Raw genomic sequence first — 21,687 nt, forward strand, 5'->3', positions numbered from 1 at the left:
TTTTCCTATTCATCTAAAGCGGATCTACTTTGGAAAATACTACTTTGCATGGTAACCTCTGTATTGAAGGGTGGAAAAAGCATACACACTTTAAATTTTGTAAAAGGATTCTCTTGTCTTTACTCATTGCTGTCAGTCTCTGTTATTGGTGATATCTTTTTAAATCTGAAATATGAAAAACTCATTTATATTTCCTGAATTAAATGCCATGGCACTTGGGATAGATAGCATGCAATAATATGCCTGAAGGTTGTGGCAGAGAATTCTAGTTACAACTCCCTGCTTCAGTCAGCATTTTCACTTAAAGGTGTAAAATACTATCACTGCACAGCAGGGGGTGAAGAGCTCTTAATGTACAGAAGGCCTCCAATAAGCTCTTACTCTTCAAGGCAGAGATACTTAAAACCAGCAAACTTGTGGTTGGGGTGGTGACTGATGTAGCTCATGAGCATGGCAGAGAGCCTGAAATCCTAGAGATGCCTGTGCAGAAGGATTTCTCACCTGGTGTGAGCTATATAGCTCAGGCTGGCAGCTTTCCAAAAATGTTTACTGCTGGCAGAGGCAAGGAAGGGAATTCCCACTGATGAACTGTGAACACCTAAATGGGGATGGAGGGAGACTGGCCTTTCAGGGAGGGGGAGCAAGTCCTGAATTGATCACTGTACAGAGGAACCAAGTATTGAATCTGCATAAAGTGATTCTAAATACCCTGCTTTACTAAGCATCACTTGGAGACTACATGCTTTTGCTCTTCTCTCCCCTGAGTTACCATTTTGGTGCTGTATTTACTGTCTCTTACAGAACTGAACGCGCTGTTTCTGAATGGGTATTGTTGCTGAGTCACATGCCCTGGTTACTTGGGAGAATGTGCACACCCCCTCTGATGCCAGTGCTTCCCCAAAAGCAAATGATGTTTTTGTCATCCAGCCATCCCCTGTACAATGCCCCCCTGTAACTGCTGGCGGTGGAAGAAGTGCTACAGGCTGGGAACAGCCTCTCCTGTGGCAGTGCCTGCTGGTGCCCCTGCACTGAGCATCCAGCCCAGCAGGAACAGTCATCTGGAGGTGCTGGTGAACATGTAAATGGTCTTTGGTTTGGGGGCTTTTTTTGTCTCCTTTGCCAGTTGCTAGACATTTCTCCACTTTTAACATTCTCTCTTAGAGGGGTGCCCTTCCTGACCCTGAAAATAAGCAGGCCTCCCAAAGTAGATCCAGCTGCTCTCTATGTACCACAGCAATTCCTGAAGCTGCAGCTTTCTTCAGTTTTTTATTAGTCCCTTTGTTGCAGTTTAGGATCTGCAGCAGGAAACCTGTGCCCATGGTCTGCTACCATTGGAAAACATGCTTTAGCCACTCAGGAGAGTGCTTACTCCCTGCTGCCATACAGCAGCTTCTGTAGTCAGCCTTAGCAACAAACTTGTAGCTTTCAGGAAAAGGTTTGCAACTTAGAATGATTTTTCTCTTTGTGGTGCTGCTTTCCCAAGAAAGACTTCTTGGTGGATAACCTTAGTGTTACAACAGTTAAAGTATATCAGTGTTCAGATTGTGTTTTGGGTGCAGCTTCTGCCACTTTTAACCTACTTTTACTTACTGTCTGATGTGGATTCCTGCCCCCCCCTAGTTGGGAACCAACCTGTTATTTCACTCTGTTCAACTAGGTCAACTAGTTTCACCTGAGGTGGTGTGTTGGGTTTTTTGGTGGGTTTTGTTTGTTTTGTTGTGGGTTTTTTTGATGATTTACTCTTCCTGTGACAAGAAATTCAGTACAGAAAACTTCATTGAAAAGAGAACATCAACGTTTCTGCTTTGACTGTGTGACTGTCTCAGTGCGTGGTCTTATATGTCGTAAGGACACTTGGCAGCTCTTTCTTTCATTAAGCAAAGAACAGTGCTTGACTAAAAGGCTGCTGACTGAGGACTAGCAACACATTTGGTAGATGGTGTCTGGTGAAGATGAAGATGGAGAAAGAGGATGGGCCAGAGTCCTCCTCCAGAATGGGTATGAGTGTATGTTGAGGGAAGGAAGGGAGTTGTTAGCCATCAAAGTGTTGGTGCAAGAAGCTGTGTTGCATTTTCAAAGAATTTGCAATTCAAATGTGGTAACTGGAGGGTCAGCAGTGCTGGATTGATAGTAAGGGTTCCTGCTTTCAGCTTTTTTTTTTTTTTCCCCTCAACTTTTTAATATCTAACAAGAGAATGATGTTTTTCGAGATTACAGCAAGGAATAAAATGTCACCTTCTATGTAAGGGGAGGAGCCATTGCATAAATTCCCTTTCCTTTTATATCTTCTCTTTCCTACTTGCAAATCAAGTGTCAGCAGGTATGTGCCATTGTAAGTGCAATGTGTTGACAGGGCTGTTTTAACCATACTTAAAATACCATTGCCAGCTCTTATGACATGGCAGTTTTTAATTATGAAGTTTTTATTCTACTTCCTGAACTCTCAACTTTTTTCTTGTTCTCCACCACAGATTCTGTTGTCCAAGAAGTTTTTGTCCTGAGATGCTCATTTAATCATAAGCATTAAAGATGTTGAATTTTAGGAAAAACAGAGAGGGATTTGGGTTGGGGTTTTTTGTTTGTTTTTGTGGTTTTGGCTTTGTGTTTTTGTTTGTTCTGTTTTAGTTTGGGTTTTTTACAGTTTGGTAGAGCTGCTCTTGCTGCTGTGTGGAGATTTTTGGCTTTTTCTGGTGAAGGGGAAAGGGTCATGCATCAATTTCCATCTTCACTCTTGCAAGGGAGTTGATAAAAATACACTTGAAAAGCTTGTAAAACCTGGGTGCTTATGTTCGTCCCTCTCCTCGGGGCATGTGAAAGTTGCCTTTAGCTTGGGTTTGGTCTTGATCTCTGGCATGTAAATCCACTGCATGGCAGGTAGTGTATTGCCTGGGACTGATTCCCTCTGGGGAAGGCTGTAGTGCTGGAACTGCAAGAAACTGAGGGGTAGCACAGTTCTTCAAGGGTTAGGGGACCGGAATTGTCACCAGCTGAAGGATGATGTGGGTACTTGTAACTTCTTGAGGGGAATGAAGTCTCCTCCAGTCCAGCCTCCAGTGACATGAATTTTCAGTGTGCCCAGAGCACATAATATAAAGTGCTGTTTGGCATGAATCCATGCTTTAAGAGTGGTTGTTGCTTTACATCTCCAGCAGCATGTGGTTGCATGGCTGGCTGTAGAAGTGCTCTCCACTGGTTTATGGTCATCTGTTCAAGCTGAATGCAGGTACAGTAATGGCAAGGGCTTGTGCTCCTTCCTCTTTGCCCAAATCTCAGCATCTCTTTCTCCCTAGTTTGGCATGTTCCACTGGTGGAAAGGAGCTCTCAAGTCCTCTTCTGTTAATGGTTGTAACTGTAAACAAAGCTCCTAAAGAGGAAAAAGGTGAAGCTTCATTATTGCTTTGGGCTACAGTGTAAGGAAAGGTGTAGCCTCAGTATGCTGTGATCTACATGTGAGAGCACTGTAGATGGGCGAGATCATCATCTTCCCTTCTTTCTGGGGTTTCCCTTTGCCCTAGGCACAATGCTGTTGTGTATGTGGTAAAGATACATCTCCTGAGATGGAAATGGCCAAGTGAAGTTGTTGCTATACAGGTAGGGGGAGCTAGAGTGAGTTGTGGGGATGCAGGAATCTAAACTGCTGCTTTGTGCAGGTTTGAGGTGAGGTGAGTGATCCTGGCAGCTATGGATTTGTTACCAGCTTTGCTGATGAAAAAACACTGGTTTAGGGTGGTCTGATACAGTGACTTAGGTGTGGAAGTCATTTGAACAGAGATGGTGTCACTGCGGAGGAAAGCAGTATAGAAAAGTCTTTTTAATCTAAAATCTATGGGAGAGTGATCTGTCTGACGTGTGGTGGTCAAGAGGTTGCATCTCCTGCAACACAGATGAGTCTTTCAGTGGGATTCAGGCATTGCATAGTTACTGTTGCTATCTCCTGTGAAATCTTGCTAAATTGCTCTTTCTTTTCCCCAGCCGTCAGACTTATAATTTTGACAGATACAACTCCATTTCAGCATTGCTTGGAGAGAGGGTGGGACTTGCTTAGCTCTCTCCTCTTCCTACCAGCACTTAAAATGTTAGTGTAGACAACTTGTACAGGCAGAAGGTGGCCATTCTTTTCAAGTTCACTCTTTTTGGAGTTTTGTGGCTTTAGCATTTGGATGTTACAGGTCTTGGCATTAACCTTGCCCAGATCTTCAGAAAGGGTCTGAGACCTCTTATACCGGTGCCAACAGTCACAGGAGGCTAGTACCTTCACTGGAGAACTTAAAGTTGTGACCAAAACTTGTTTAGCTCTTTCGAGATAAACAATGCAGGCTGAGGTTTACAATGTGGAGTCTGAAGCTTAAAATCCTGTTTAAAAAAACAAACTGAGGATGCTTGCTCTCATTGTTCAGACACTCATTAGGAAGTGACTGCTTGTGATGTTTGCCTGGGACAGAACTGGCAGTGAGCTGGCCTTGCAGCTATCTCCATCCCTCTTCAGATGGTTTCCTTCAGTTCCAGGGTCCACCTCTCTGTTGGATAATCCATGTGTATAATTTAAATTAAAAAAATGTAATGTATTGCATCATTGGATATTGCTTTTGATGTAGTGATAGGACAAAGAGGGAATGGCTTAAAATGGAAAGAGGGCAGATTTAGATTAGATATTAGGAAAAAATTCTTCACTGTGAGTATAGTGAGGCACTGGAACAGGTTGCCCAGAGAAGTTGTGGAAGTGTTCAAGGCCAGGTTGGATCGGGCTTAGAGCAACCTGGTTTAATGGAATCTGACCTTGCCCATAGCAGCGGAGCTGGAACTAAATGGTCTTTAAGGTCCCTTCCAACCCTTACCATTCGATGTTCCTATGTTACATAAAACATTATAACTCAACCTCTTGGAGCTTCAGCTTCCAGTAGGGAGGCCAGGATCTTAAACAGCTGGAAAGCCCCTTCCTTAGCATGGAGAAAGCTGGAGTTTCTCTTGTGGTCTGCAGGGGTGAAATGGTGGAGAGGGCAGCACCTCATGTGCTGCTCTGATGCAGACAGGTTGGGTAGATGGTGGTTCCAAGAGGAATCACTGAATAACGTGGCAAGAATGCATGGGATTATAGTCTTATGAGCTTTGCTGCTTCTGGTTTACAAATTACTTAAAGCCTCTTAAAACCTTCCTTCTTCTTCCTCATTTGGTAAATAAATGCAAATAGTGCTTCTTGTTGCCCTACTGATGGTGCCTTCCTAAGCTGAAGCTGAGAGTGGCTCTTCATGCTTGAACTCAGCTCTTTGCTGTGCTGGTCCAAAGAACTGAGGCAAAGACTAAGGGATTGATAGGGAAACCTGCAGTAGAGCTGAGCTTCCTACCCTTAACCCATCTTTCTTCTGTTGGTTCTTCTGCTACATGAGATGCCTTTGGAGGAAGACCTGGCTGTGCTTCTTCTCAATGGAGGAATTTGGCTAAGTCTGACAATGTATTGGGATCAAATATTTCTATTAGGAATCTGAGCTTTGCACACACACACACACACACACAAATTCAGAAAAATGTTGCTCCAATGAAACTTTTCAATTTTGTCAAGTAAATAATTTTTTAAATACCAGTTGTATAAAATGCTTGTTTCAAGTTGACAGTATTCTCTGTATGAAAAACTATTGCATCAGTTTTTTATTGAAAATGCTAACTTCTTTTAGATGACGCTTCAAAATCAGCACCTTTCTGGACATGTTTGAAAAATTATTTTTATATCTAAAATGCAATCATTTCAGTTTTTAGTGAAAGCAGGTGTCAATATAGCAATCTTATATAGCAAAAAAAAATATCTCACTTTTGATTTGAAAACCTCACTCAGATCCAAGGAACAGCAAACTGAGTCCCAAATGCATTTTTTTGAAAAAAAACTTTTTGGAGAGAAGGAAAATTGTAGTGAGATTTCTTCTAGTCATTAAAACATGACAAGGGAGAGAAACAGAGAAGGAAACAGATAGGAAGTGTCATTCCCATCCTCTTCAATTTCCCTTCTGTTCTTTTTCCTGATTTTGTCTCTTAAAAACCAGCTCTTTCCTACAGGAACAAGCAACTGGGGAGCAGTTTCCTGGACTGAATTCCTGGCCATGAAACCTATTTTGGTGAAACAGAAGTGGAAGCATATTCCATGGGTATGGCACCAATGTACTCATGAGAGCCCAAAACACCTATAGCACTGTGTCCAAATTCACTGGCTCTGCATGCAGAGCACCTTTGGACAGTCTTGTGAGCATCTGGGAGGGGACTGAAGAACAGCTTACCTTAAAACAGGATTAGTCCCCTCCCTGTGTGTTAGACTTGGCTGGAAAAAGAAGGAGGAGATTAAGGTTGGGAAGTAAGCTGAAACAGGGGAAGCATGGAGGAGGTCTTGTTTTCCCCATCCTCTCTAAGGCTTCAGTTGCCTTAGAAGAATGAAAGATTTTTTTCTTTCTTGTGGTGCAGCTGCTGGTAATGGGCATCATCTGTGAGCATCATCTTTTTCAAGTGATCTGTTAAAGCTTTACCACCTGCTCCCTTCCCCATTAAAGCCAGCCCCCAAACCAGACTTTCCATAACTCAGTCACGTGAAAAAATTACATAGGAGGTGAAATTGGGATAGATTCCTTTATTGTTATTAGAAATAGAAAAAACAGTGTCCCTAATCCTCTTTCCAGGGAGAGGCGGCAGTGGTTCCAACATCCGCTTTTGTCTCATCTTATCTCAAGGAAGTGCTACTTTGCATCTTTTTAAGGCTTCTTTCCTTGAAATGTGATGCAAATGTTTTTAGAAATGAAGTCACCAGACTAAAACTCCTAGCCTTTGTAGCAGGATTGTTTTGAGTATTACAGTTTGCATCCTTGAGCACTGAATGGCAGGACGTACTGGGGATGCTCATTCTTATTCTGGCCCCGTGCATGCAGCAGTTCTTGGGGCTGCCAGCACCTCCTCTGACTAACACCATAGTGCCTCCCGAGATACAAACAGCATCTCTGCACACATGATGCCACAATTCTCAACAAGCCCTGTGTGCCCAGAGTGCCTTGGGCGTGCTATGGAGGCGTAGGTCTGTCCTGTGGTACAGACAGGCTGAGGTGTTCTGAAGCTGCCTGGCCAGGATCTGCCTGTGCTGCTTAGAACCTGCCCCTGTACTTCCACCCAGGAAATCCTGGACAGAAATAAGGAATCATTGCTTTCTGAATAAAATTGATGGCACTTAGGCTAGTTTATGGTTTGTTGGTCTTTTTTTTTTATTTGGTCGGGCTTTTTGTTTGGTTGGTTTTTTCTTAGATGTGCTAGGTTCTTTATATTAAAGATAAATTCATGTTTTCCCCTTGGCTGGCTATCTTTGCACACTTGTCACTGCATCTTCCAAGTCTAAGATTGTCTATAGAAATGGGAGAGTATGGTGAGTTCTGAATACCAACAAAAAAATCCTTTAAATCTCAGCCTATATTCAAATGCAATGAATTGTAAATGCTTCCAGTTATCTAAAGACATAGATTCTTTGTTCCTGATAACTGGCTGTCTTCACTTTCAGCCTTTAAAAGAGCTCTAAACAGAAAATCAGACTCATGTTCAAAACCTGAAAGCCTGCACATACTCAGCCTGTAGGTTAAGCTCAGACTTGGCTTTATGCATCTTGCTAAAATGATCAATTAAGAAGCTTATAACCCAGGAACTCCTGTTTGAAATGTGCACTGCTGGACAGGGGACAGAAATAAAAGGATTACATATAAAAAAGTCTTTCGACGTGAAGTGTCAGATTTTCTCCATTTGAAAACCCAGGTGCAGTAATTGGCTCTCATGAAATTCTTTCCTGAGCTCAAGGAATGGATAGTGTTAAAAGAAGAAAAGGAAGAAAAGCTGAGTGGCAGTTTTTTTCAAACTGGGTTCCCAAACTTGCTGAAGACCTTATGTTCCTCGTAGCTTCTGTAGTAGAGGGGGAGCAGGTCCCTGGGGAGGTCGGCATGGCAGGCCATGGCAGGCAGCAGGATGTTGTGGGGCAGCTGGCTGGGCAGGGCGGTGATGGGTGGTGTGCTGGGCTGCAACACCAGCTGAGGCACAGCCTGCACTTCAGGGCGCCAGCTTTCCAAGGGCAGCTTTGGCTGGTTTTCCGGGCTACTGGTAAAGGCAAGAGGGAGAGGAGGTAGTGAGAGGGGGCTGCAGCACTGACAGAAGCCCGCAGCCCATCTGGGTGATGCTTAGGCAGGGCAAAGAGGAGCCCTGGCCCTCTGCCACATCTCCCCCTTGAAAAAGAGCAGGTGCAAGCATTTCATTGCTGTTAGGTGCTAGGTGGGGAGCATATAAGAGGATGAAGCAGGGGGATTGACTGCCCAAGCAATGTGAGCTTTTCCAGCTGGCTGCTCCTGCCTCCAAGTAGTTTGGGAGCAGCTCTTGCCCCTGTGTGAGGAGCTTGGGGGGCAGTGGCAGCAGGGCGGGAGGGGAAGGTGCTGAGCAGTACCTTTGGAAAGCCAGGTTATTGCAGCCTGCAAATGCCCCTGGGAACACAGAGCTGGAGAGGGCTGAGAGGTGGTAATCACGCCGGTGGTAGTGTTTCAGTCTTCCAAAAGCATTCCTGCCCCTCTCGGGGGTGGAGGAGTCATGTTTCCGTCCTCCTCTGACTTTCTTCCTATGCTGCTGCCTGCAAAGTGGTGAGAAATGCCCATGCCGATGCTTTCTTTGCACTTTGTGGGCTGGCTATTTTCATTTACTCACACCCCTGGAAAGACCTGGCATGTTTGTATCCTAAAGCAAAGCTGTCTCCCGGTGGTTTTGACTCTCTCCATTTATAGGAAAGCACTGAAGTTGTTTCAGCCCTGCAGAAAAGGAGTGCTGACAAAGCAGCAGCGAGCCTGGGGAAGAGCAGGCCAGTGGGAAGAGGTAGGGCTGAGAGGCTGAGATGTTCTCTCTTGCTTGCAGGGTTTTTTTAGTCCTTGTCCTTGTGCACCTCTGATAATAAGGAGTTAGGCTCAGAGTAAAAGCTGCACTCCTAGGTAGGAGGTTCCTGTGTGGTCCCTGTTGCTGTAATCCCGTGCCCAGTATACCAAACAGGTCCTGCTGGACTGTAGGCCAGGAAAACAGGGCAGAGCTGCTGCAGAGGTGATGACTCTGGTCCTGACACCTCTGCCCCCGCAGTCCTGCTTCCCACCATGTTTTTTCTCCCTTTCCAGAGGAGAATACTCCTCCTTTTCCCACAATGGGCTGTGTGCAGTCAGTTGCACTGAACTTAGCCTCTGAAAAGAGATATTCCCACCAACCATCCTCCATGTATTGTCTGTTCCCTTCTTCCTCTAATATTGGGAAGCTTTTTGTAAATTACCAGGCTAACAGAATCATAGAATTGTTCAGGTTGGAAGGGACCTTTAAAAGTTATTCATCCCCACTGCAATGAGCAGGGACACCTTCCACTAGGTCAGGTTGCTCAGAGCCCCGTCCTATCTGACCTTGACTATTTTCAGGGATGGGGCATCTACAGCCTCACTGAATAACAGGTTCCCATGTTTTACCACCTTCATTATAAAAAATGTCTTCCTTATATTCAATCTAAATCGACCCTCCTTCACTTTAAAACAACAGGCCCCATTAAAAAGCTTGTACTCATCTTTCTTAGAGGCTGCCTTCAAGTACTGGAAGGCTGCTATAAGGTCTTTCTGGAGTCTTCTTTTCTCCAGCCTGAATGCCAACTCTCCAAGCCTTTCTTCACAGGAGAAGTGCTACAGCCCTTTGATTGTATTTGTGGTCCTCCTCTGGGCCCTGCTCCAATAGGTCCACATCTTTCTTAATGTTGGGGACCCAGAGCTGGATACAGTACTCCAGGTGGGGTCTCACCAGAGCAGAGGAGAAGGGCAGAATCCTCTCCCTCAACCTGCTGCCCAGGCTGCTTCTGGTGCAGCCCAGGACACACTTGGCTTTCTGGGCTGTGAGCTCACATTGCTGGGTCACGTCCAGCCTCTCATCCACCAGCACCCCTAAGTCCTTCTCTGCAGAACTGCCCTTGATCCCTTCATCCCCCAGCCCATACTGATACTGGGAGTTGCCCCGACTCAGGTGCACGACCTTGCACTTGGCCTTGTTGAGCATCATGAGGTTTCCATGGTCTCACTTCTTGAGCTTGTCTGGGTGCCTCTGGATGGCGTCCCATTCCTCAGGTATGTAACAGGAGCCCTCTCTGCAATCGCCAGCAGCATCCCCACAGCCGGAACACCCTTCCAAAGTCAAACATACCTTGGCTTTGGAGCAGCGTTTTAACGTGTGTGTGTGTGTGTGTGTGTGTGTGCGCTTGATGGTTTCAGACGTGTGAGCAGGAGGGTTGTGAAAGGGAACAGAACACGTGGGCCACCAGAGTGTCCCTAGTGAGCGCAGCCCGTGTCTCAGCAGATGGCAGCAGCGCCTCTCCTTCAGCTCCCGCAGCTGCTCCTCACTCCTCCAAAACCCACCTCGCCATCTCCCAGCACCTCCATACTCACCCGCCGCGGCTCTTCCTCGCCCAGTCCCGCCAGCAGCAGACGGCGAAGGAGACGGACAGTCCCAGGATGACGGCTCCGCTCAGCAGCGAGGCGGCCACGGCGACGCGGGAGCCGCTGCCCCAGGGCTGCGGGGCGGCTGGGGGGCGAGGGCGGGGCCGTGAGAGGGCGCCGGGGGAAAAGGGACCCCCTGCTCCCCCCGGCCGCCGCCCCTCTTGCAGGTAACCCCCAAGGGATGTTACAGGGCGCATTTATTAATAACCATTATAAAAACTAATGGTGAACGTGGGTGATGCCACGCCGGCTCAGTGAACCAGAAAGTTAATGAAACAAACAAAAGAAATCAAATTAAAACTTCGTATTTTCTTCAGATAATTAGTCTATGTGATTATTTTATACTGAAAAGATAAAGCGTTTGATGTGTCTTGCATGAAGGGTAAAGGTATTTGGGATTAAGCCCTGATCAAAGGTATAATGGTGGTAACTTGGTTTTTCTTTTTTTTTTTTTTTTTTTTTTTTAACTTGGGATGTGCATTTTCGCTTAAATATTTAGTGATGGGGGAAAAAGCTAAAAAGGAAAAAAGTGCAAAAGGAAAAAAATTAAAAGGATAAAAGTTAAAAAGGAAACATAGAAAACAAAATGTAAGAAAGTTAAAAAGGGGGAAAGTTTAAAAGGGAGGAAAGTTAGAAAACAAAAAAAAGGGAAATAAAGGTTTAAAAGGATAAAAAGTTAAATAGAAAAAAAAGTTGAAAAGTGTAAAAAAATTTGAAAGGGACGAAAGAGTTAAGAAGGGGAAAAAAGTTAAAAATGGAATAAAGTTAAAAAGAAAAAAGTAAAAAGCAAAAAAAGGTTTAATGAAGCATGAGTATTTGAAAGAAAAATGGGCTTGTGAAATTAAAAAAAAAAAGAAAAAAAACTTGGGAACACTAATGAACATAATCATATAATGGTTTGGGTTGGACAGGACCTCTAAAGGTCATCTAGTCCATTCCCCTGCCATGGGCAAGGACACCTTCCATTAGAAGAGCCTCATCCACCCTGACCTTGAATATTTCCTGGGATAGGGCATCTACCACCTCTCTGGGCAACCTGTTCCAGTGCTTTACCACCCTTATCATAAAAAATAGCCACTTCCTTCAGAATTTTCTTGGAGGTGTACAGTCCATCTAAGTGTATAATCCCTACCTGCCATAAGACTGATGTCCAGAAAGAGCAGATTAATTACATCCTGATCAAACCCTAAAGGGAGCCTAAATTATGCTTACATTGTAAATATCTAAAGTTACGGAAGTGGCTCCCATTTCAAGGGCAAAATAATATCAAAGAATTCGCTAACATTGCAAAAAATTGTATGTTTAGGTTTTCAAAGTAATAAAAGAGATTCAAAAACCCAACTTCACACCACTTGCAAAATAACCAAACTAAGATTTTTGAAATTACAGAGATTTCCTTTTTGTTTTAAAGAGAAGAAGTTGATGGGGATTTTTTTGCCATTAAAACTGTATTAAAGCCTCTTTATTTTGGAGAATCCAAGGAGTGATTTAAAGTTTGGAGGTGTTTTTGTTTGTTTGTTTCTGCATTAAGCAGTGCACAAATTGCATCCTCCGTTTAGGGCTGAGGAGACAAGATTTGCTATTAAGATTTATTAATGTTTTACAACAGGAATACCTGTAACGTACTGCAACAAAGTCGATTGCTCTTATCTTGCTGGGTTTACTTTTATGAGCCAAAGACACTCTGACTGTGTATCAGCAGGTTTTACAGCTCTGGATTGAGATCAATTGCTTTATTTTCATGCTTAAAGGACAAGCTGCCTGGGGTGGTGCTTAACTGAAGCACCTGCGGAAGTATCCTATGATTGAAGCACTTTGGTTCCTAATTTGACTTATGTGAGATGATACCTTTTTGAAATGGGTTTGCTTGTCTTGTGTAAGTGAAAGAGAAGCAGCAAAAGTGAATATAATAGACCTCTTCCATTTCAAACTTCTTTTTGGCTGGCTATTACCTGTAAACTGTTTCTGAAAAGACCACAGGTCTTAGATTCTCGTTCACGTGTCGGCTATGTAGCATTTGCAACTTCTGTGATTTTGCTTGCAACTCCAAAAATATATAGCTTTCTTGAGGGCAATTTTCCTGAAATTATTTTATGTATGCACACAATACACAGTGTGTGAGAAAAAGCTTTTAAAGCAATATATTTTGTTATTTGACATTATAATAAACACCATTCCTTTGATGAGCTTGTATCACAGAAAATGCAAGGGCCATTTTTAATTGGCACATGCTCTACATGTGTGTTCATAAACAGCCTGTGCTGGGTTATTGCAAAGTTCAGTTTTCCTCCTGTTGTGAAACCTTTTGACAGTGTCCTGGAGTCCCTGTGCCTATCACTTTCAGTGGGGTATCAGCCGATATCAGGTTTTGACTCGCCCTGATGACTTGTGCACCAGTTACTGAGAGTGAGAGAAAGTCTGGTTACCTGCAGAGCTGATCCCAGGTGAATTCACCCTCTGGCAACCCCCATCTTCTGCAGCCCATGAAATGCTGTTGCAGTGACCTTGCCAAAGCATGGCATTTCACCCATGCTGACCACAACCGACTGAGTCAAGCTGGACCTTCACTGTCCCCTTTTGGGGTGGCTGGGGCACCCCATCACCTCCTTCTGCCCTTGTCAACTTGGTCAGAGTGAGGGAGTCCCCGTGTGAGGGCCAGATCTGCACCTCCCCTTCTGAGCTAGCAATTGGGTGGTGATGCACCCGCACCCCACTGAGACCCTGTAAGTGGGCACAAGGGCTGGGTCACGCCAGTGGGCTCCTTACCCTGGCAGTGGGGCGGGGGGTGGTTCCAGGATGAAGTGCTCTCCTGGTGGAGGCAAGCAAGTCTCTCGCTGCCCACCAGCTGGTATCCCTCCTGGCACCAGAATACGAGGACCGAGCCCAAGGAGACACCTGAGCCTCTGTCCACATAGTAGTATCCATAGCGTGGTGGGAGGACAGCTGTGCATGGCACTGCGGGAGAAGGGAAGATGTTAAGTGCAAGTGGTGACAAAGGCCTCCGTAGTGATGCTTTTAAAAAGGCTGCCTGGCCCCTTTGTCACTCCTGTGGGACCTGCAAGTCTCTGAATTTCTGAATTTTTTTTTTGTTAACATAGTTCTAAAGGGAAGACAAAGGAAGTCTAGCAGCTTTATCTGGAAAATAAATCTTCCATTTAAAAACTGTCCAATGTGAGCAACTGCTGAACAGCAGAAGTGGGACTGGAAAGGTACACTGTGCAGAGAGGAATTTTTAGGAGTGCAAAGAAGAGGACAGGCATTTTTTAATAACACAATATTCTGGGACAATATTGTTGGCTGGAACTCAAAACAATACAAATACTACTCTATGCTAGAGAGAGATGATTTTTTTTTGTCTCAGTCTTGAATTTTTTTCCTAGTTTCTAGCATACAGCTATTCAGAGCTACTTAGTTATCCTCCTTAGATCATCCTTTCTGTGTTGCACTAATACTTGCCAGAAGTGAGGCAGGCTCCAAAAAGAATGCTAATCTGACTGTGTGCTACCACAAAAAACTACCACAAGGCCAAGAAAATATGGATGAGTAGATTCTTGTGTAACAGGTACCATGGGTACCGATATCCTGAATTAAAAGAAAATGCTCTGATCAGCTCTAGTTTAACCAAGCTTAAAATGTGCAGGCAGAAATGTGCTTTATCTAGCTTAGGGAGAACTTTTGAGGGGAATTCTGAGTGCAACAGTGAAGCTAAGATGAGGGAGAGGTCTGGTTTGCCTCTGCTTTTGCTGAGATGATGTAGGCTTCTCCTCCAGTGGGGATGATAAGAAACAAATCAGGTTGAGTAAGATCAGACTTTCTCCAGGTTCAGTAATGCTGTTAACAGGTAGTGCAGATGTCTATATGACTAAATTCAGGTGCCAGGGTGGCTGCTGAATGCCTGGACTGGATCTGTTTTACAGTTAAATTGTCCAGCACTGGTTGCTAGCACCTTCTCCAACAGTCACCGTGATATGGAGATAAGGCAGCCCAGGGACTGTTCCCAACAGGCATTTTGGAAACAACATAGAATTCATAAAGATTTGGGAAGGTGAAGGCTTCAATAGTGTGACATGGGCTGCTCTGTGCTGTGGCCAGCCCTGGGAAGGCAGTCTCCCCAAAGCAGCCCTGAGGCCGTGTCCCACCTGCTGGGGAATATTCCCAAGCATATACCTTGCTTGGGAAGTGGATTAAAAAAAAAAAAAAAATCGCCCTCAGCATCTGGAGATTATTTGTGCTTTTAAAACAATCTCCGTTTTTTTCCCAAGGGTCCCAGCTCAGCCTCTAGGGACAGGGATGTGTTCAGTGCACCCGTACCCCTGGCAGGGAACTGGCCCATCATGATATGCATAGAGGTTAACACAGAGGAGGACTTTACTCTCAAAGGAAGACAGCCAAGCATTGAATTTCTTCCCTGTGCTTAGTGACTTTGCTTCTGACACGACACATCTCTCCCAGATCGGAGAAGCTGCTGTGGCCATAAGGACCACACAAAGCCTTGCAGCGCCTACGCATGCCCTGGGAGTGCCTCTGTGCCCAACGAGATAAGCACCGTCATTCCTTCATCCACAGGTCCCTGTACCCTTCACCCTGCGTGCCTGCACAGAGGGGCCCCAAGCAGCCCTGCAGAGGGAGAGGCAGGAGATCACTCATTTAAGTACCTGAGATGTTGCTGTGCACGTCGGTCCCGTTGGCAACGTCTCTGGGCAGCCCCTTTCTGACGTGTCCTACACCGGCTGAGGCGGTCCCAGGCTCAGCAGAATCACTCCAGGCAAAGCTCAGGCAGCTCCAGGGCAGCAGGCAAAGGGCGATGCATTTCCCAAACCTTTGTCCTGCCATGGTTTGGGGAAACACAGCACCTTCGGATGCCTGGGCGTCTCGAGTGGCTGCGGTTTCCCTTTGCGTCTGAGCAGGAGTCAGCTGGGCTCTTAGGGCATTAAGCCTTGAGCAGCAAAGCTAGCAGCTGCTCTTTCCCTGGGGCTTGCCTCTCCTCTGCGTCGGCACAAGCCCTGTGTTCCTGCTCCTGTCCCTCCCTGTCCCTGCTCCCTGCTCTGGCTCCTCCACTGAATGACACCAGAGCCCCACAAAGAAAGAAACCAGGTGTGGGAAAGGGAGTGAGAAAGTAGCAAACCTTTAGGATCCATCCTTTACAGCTCCCTCCTGCAGTGACTGGCTGTTACCATCTTTCCAGGTGCTGGAGCTGCACATCGGGAACCCTCCTTCTCCTCCTCCTCCTCTTCTACCTGCCAAAATCCGTGCTCAAGCTCACTGCTGAGACTCTCGAGCTGCAGACTGTCCTGTGCTTGTCTTCCCTTCTGCCAGAGCCTAGGGCTGATTTTCTGCCATGGAGTGGGATATAAGCCATGGGAATCAGAAGGGTTTCAAAGCAGCAATTCTGCCAGCTTTGCCACCAGGGGAACTGCAGAGAAATCTGTTTTTCCTTTTCCTTGGAGTTCCCTCTGCTTGGCATCTCTGCCTGTCACTTAAGGCTCTGATGTTTTATGATGTTTTATAGCTGGAGGGGCTGTAGCAGCAATCTGCTCTTGCCTCCTGGAATGTGTGTTGCTCTTACCTACTTGTCTGGTCCCTTGTGTGCACCCATGAAGAGAAAAGGTGCCCCACGTTGCCTGAGCACTTGAGACCAAGGTATTTTGGATCAGGCAATGCCTTTGTGCTAAAGCTTCTCCCAGCAGCCAGTGCACCAGCTGTGTGACCAGCAGGGCTTTGTGGTGACTTCTGGAGCATCCCCTGCTGTGGCTGTCTTCTCCCCTCCTTGCATCCCCTGGAGCTTCCCTGGCCCTGGGGATCTCCTTTGCCCCTCCTGTACTGCATCCTTGCCTGTCCTGGGGCAACCTGGGACTTGCTGCAGGTATAAGGGTTAAAAGCTGTTATTCATTAATAGCATTGACACAAATACTGTGTCCTCACACCCAGCTGGTCTGCAGTGAGGAGGGGAGCTGTAGGGCTGGACCTTGCTTGTCTTTCCTCCCCAGCACTGGGACCTGCTCTTGGTCCCACCTGGGGTAGTTCATGACCCTCCTTGCACTTGCAGAGAGGTTTTTTGTCACCTCCATGGGACTTTGGATATGGCAATACCTTAATCCTCCTCTGTTTGTTCATCCATCTCTCAGACAGTCCTTTTTTTGGCTGTGCTGGTACCTCTGGGCTTCTCTCCAAGGGATTTACTCGATTTCTCAGGAAAACCTGTTTCAACCTCTCATGACTCATAATGATCTTGCTCAGAAAATACTTTAATTTCTTCACTTTTCTGGTTAATCCTTCTTAAACAGTGAGCTTTCCTTGGCTCCACTTGGAGAGTGGGCTGAGGAGGTGTGTTTCTCCCTGGCTCAGTGAATATTGCTGGTTTGTTGGAGTTTTTTGTATTCTTTTGTTTCTTTTCCCCTTCTGACTGCAGAGATTTTGCTGTTTGTTTGTGCAATGAAGGTAAAAGCTTTGAGGCAGGCTGGCCTGTGTGACAGCGTAACATTGACAGGCAGAGGAACCTGCCTTGGGGCATGCCCTGGGTGCAAACCCAGCCATCTCCTGGCAACTGGGAGCTGGCATGTAGCCAGCCCCATGGGCTTTGGGAACATACCTGTCCAGTCTGACGGGATGGCCCCTGAAGTGGCCCCTCTGCTGACCCTGAGCCCGGTGCCCATGTACCTTCCTCCTGCTTATGAGCTGGTCCCTCTGCTGCTGATGGCTGGAGGACAGTGGGAAGGGCCAAAGGCAGTCCCCCTCCCCACTGCTGGATATGTCCCGATGCTAAGTAGCTGGGGACTGAGCACATGCTGCAAGCATGGCCTTCAGGGGTCGGCAGCAGTAAGTCTTGTCACGCGTGCCAGGGAATGAACAGGCTCAGCAAAACCCCTGGGACAAAATAACCATGCTTGTGCTCAAAATGCTGAGTAGATGACATGGATTATTCCTTTACTAATGCTCTTAAGAGCTAGTCCTGGGGCTGAGGGAGATAAAGGGGCTTATTATTACAAAATCAATATCCTGCCAGAGTGGGATTTCAATGCCGTTCCCTGCTTCCTGCTTTATGGAGGCAGTCACCTGCACCAAGCTGGGGAGTTGAGCACAGGAATGTTCCTGCAGGGAGTGACTCTGGGCTCAGGAGAGGAAAATGTCCATGCTCTAGCTCAGCAAGCCCTTTCCTTGTGAGGAAGGCAAAAAGGAAGGGGGAGCTAACGGGGAAGCTGGTATGGCCCAGGGACTGCAGCTCTCCCAGCTCCAGGGTCTTGTAGGGACCTTCCTCTGGCAGATTCCCTCTGGGTGATCTCCTTCAAGGGCTGCTTCTCCACCACAGCAGCCTGCAAAGCAAAGCTCAGCTGACGATTTTCAAAGCTGCTTCAAATGTCTCTTGCACTCAGATTTCCCTGCTGGCTGATGGGGACCCACTGAGGGATAAAACTTTCCTGGAATACAGTGGCATTTCCCCCTACCTTCTCCTGTGCCACTTTGAGTCTTTTAAATCTACCCTCTGCCAAAGTGTCCCTCTCACACACTCCCACCTGCCTGAATGTCACCCTGCCCTTGATAATTTTCTCCTCCAGCCTCTGCTCTACAGCTTCAAAGCTGACACCCTGGCTGAGATCAGCTCCTGGAGCTCTGCTGTCTGACCTGTCCCACCCATCCTGGTCCCTAGCGCCAGGTCAGGATGTCCCCAGCCCTGGGGATGGTGCACAACTGCCCTCTACCTTGTCCCAACCCTGTGCCCTGCCTCTCCTCATGTTGATGCAGCTGACCAGAGAAAGCAGCATCTCCCTTCCTGTGGCACAGGCAGCCAAGCAGAGGTGTTTTGTCATCAGCATGGCACCGTGACTGGGATTTCTGCTTTATTCTCCCCTAGGTGTTTTTCCATCCTGTCATGGCCCACACTCTCATACCATTCTTCTGCTTTTGGCACACCCCCTGTCAGCTTTGCAGTTTGCTATTGTGCTGTTTTAACACCAAAAAGCAGCAACCCCGGAGAAGAACAAGCACTTTTCTACCGCATGACATGAGGATGTCTGGAGGAAGGTCCCTGGAGGAGCACAGGTAGATGAACTGCAAGGGGAGCCAGGAAAGGCTGCACAGTGCTCTGCCTTGTGGTCTTTCGATAGCTGTGCACCCCATGGTTTGTCCCACATGGTGGGCAGGAGCAGCCCTCCATGGAGAAGAGCTCATCCCCTGTGGACTAACCTGTCCCTTGGCAGTGGTGGGATCCAGGACTCATACTCAGGTGTGAGAGACTGAAATGTTAAAAACTCAAACAATTTGCGAAAGCAGGAGGTGCTTTGCTGAGGCCAGGTTTGCACCCCCTAACCGAAGGGGAGGAGGAGAGTTTTTCGATATGTGGTGGTAAAACCTCTGATCTGCATAAGAACAGCCCAGTTGCAGAGGGGGTGTGCACCCACCAGCAGAGGATGACCATGGCAGACCTACTTTTGTTTAGCAATAAGTTGGGTTATGAGCCAAGTAAGGTAAAAGAGAGATAAGAAGCAGATCCTGCAAGGTGGAATAATGCTTTTTATCATGTCAATATTCTCACTTCTGGTGAGACTCAGGTGTAAAACTCCCACCTCTCTGGGGGAGGTATTGGTATATTGACAGATAGGCCTGAAGGTATTCACCCCTTCTGATAAGGCATAACTGGCTCACCTAGGCTGATGTGAGAAACAGTGGTCAGGTCTTAGAAGGGGTCCTAAACCATCAAAGGCCCCTGAAATGCCCCAAGACTAATTTCTGGGGCCTTCCACCAGAGGACTGCATATGAAACACAATGTGGCACCAGACAGTATAAAACTCCTCCTGCTCAGGGGAGGTATCTGGGCATTCCCACCTGAACCTTAACATATGTTAACCCATTGAACTTTATGTTTCGTGAGCTTCCCCCACCCCTGACAGATCAAGACCCTGCCCATCACTTCAACCAACAGACATCCAAATTGCAACATCAAGTCTTGTCTCTGGATCCATCATATCTTTCCTCTATCTGCTCTTATCCTTTCTTTCTCGTTGTTTCTTTTCTTTCTGTATTTTCTTAAGTGATATCTTTATACTTTTATATTGTTATATTTCTAAAGATAATAACCAGAATGGCTACTTACCTTCTCTCCATTGCAACCAAATTGTTCTAAAATAAACCCTCCATATATAGATAGATAGATAGATAGATATATTACCCCACCTCATGGGTGGTTCAGCTGGATGAATGATGACAGGAGGAAAGAAGGGACTGACTCAGGGGAGACTTGCTGGGAGAGCTGGGCAACTGCAGGGGTCTTGACAGAAAAGAGCCAGGGAAGCTTATGTGTTGCACCCAGCTGGGTGGGTGTTGCTGTCTGACTGAAGCCTGTGCAGTTTCCCTGGAACATTTGCTCTTGTTTACATGGGGAACTGTCAATTGGAATGTAGGTGTGTTCCTCAGTGCCTCCGTTGTCTTTGTATGCCAGGTCATTTTGAGGAGAAAAGGCAACTCGAGAGATGTGGGAGGAGGAAGGTGAAGCAGACACATAATTCTTTGTCTAGGGCTCTGCACTCAGTTTCTTACTGTGCCGTAGAAATCCTGGAACGTAAATAGAAAGAAATGAACCCTGACTGTTTAAGGGATTTACTTTGGTCATGTTTATTCCCCTATTGTGTTTTAATCAAACATTCCTACACGGAAACTTGGCTGCATACCCCAAATACATTGCAGTGTATTACATCAGTTACACTTACTAGATGAGATCTCATTTCTCATGGGAAATAGTGGTTGTGCACTTCAGCAGGGCATCACTAAAAGCACTGGGCTCACCTAGGTCCACCTAGTGACTGGTGCAGAACTTTTCTGCAAAAGATGATTAATTCTACTACTGAACTCTGAACTACAGAGAAGTTGTGGATGCCCAGAGAAATTGTGGATGCCCTTGTGTTCAAGGCCAGGTCGGATGGGGCTTGGAGAAACCTGCTCTAGTGAAAGGCGTCCCTGTCCATGTCAGGGAAATTGGAACTAGGTGATCCTTAAGGTTCTTTCCAACTCAAACCATTCTATAATTTTGTGAACACGCACGTACTAATTTCAAGTGAGTGACCATGGGTGATCGTCTGCAGTCTTTTGGTACTCTAAAAAGTGCATTTTTTCCACTGCAGGATTTCCCAGAAGGGCAAACTTCTTGAGAAAAAGAATTGTTATTGATACTGATTTATTTTTGTTACTCTTATTATTATTTTGTTCTTTTCACTCTGTTTACTTAATACTATTCATATGGGCAGTTTCACATGCTAGTGTAGATGACACAGGTGTTATTATGTACCCATGCCTTTGGGATGTTACACAAGTTTGTGTAACCAAAGAAAAGAAGAAACCCTGGTTACTGAATGCCTGAGTCTCATCTGAAAACAAGGTTATGGCAGGACTGAGGAGTCATTGAACAGGTGCGGGGCTGAAATTAAGAGGTACAAGGCCTTTTTTAATGGAAGATGTCATAGAAGTCTACTGGGAAGAAAGACTAGCTCCAAAGGAATATTGTGTAAAGAAAATTCACAATTAGAGAGACTGTGAGGCACAGAGAGTGACTGATTCTTGCAGTAGGCTATGGTAAAGGGAGGATATTGGAATGATCAGATTTAGATGACTGCTTGGAGAAGTGCACTGTTACCATCTAGGAATGCAAGCAGGAATGTACCTAAAAAAAGGGATAGGAAAATCTGATGCTTCTTTTCTCAGAGCCTTGCAATGGTGCATCCTCTCTGGTATTGCTTAATGGACACGGCTGATATATACAATGAAACAGTAAATATGCAATGAACTGCAACCACATAGTGCACTAGATAAAAAGAGATGAGTAAGTCTATACAACTGGCAGGTTTTGTGCTGCTCCCTCTGTGCTAGGAATTGGTAGAGTTAAGTGTGAAAGCGTCCAGGGTAGTTTGACCAGGAAAAGACTTCTTGTTTAAAGCCTGTAGAAGAAAAGTGGCCCTGTGCCAAGATAACTTTCACACAGGCTGGAGATAGGAAATGCACCCTCTGTGGTTAAAAATATGTGTACATTCCTATATAATGGGGCTTCAGAGAAGAAACCTGGCAAAGCTGTGAACATCTGATCATTGTGTTCAAGGCCAGGCTGGATGGGGCTTTGAACAACCTGGTCGAGTCAAAGGTATCCCTGCTCATGGCAGGGAAATTGGAACTAGATGATCATTAAGGTCCCCTCCAATCCAAACC

Source organism: Chiroxiphia lanceolata, chromosome 5, assembly GCF_009829145.1.
Source record: "Chiroxiphia lanceolata isolate bChiLan1 chromosome 5, bChiLan1.pri, whole genome shotgun sequence".
NCBI classification, from domain to species: domain Eukaryota; kingdom Metazoa; phylum Chordata; class Aves; order Passeriformes; family Pipridae; genus Chiroxiphia; species Chiroxiphia lanceolata.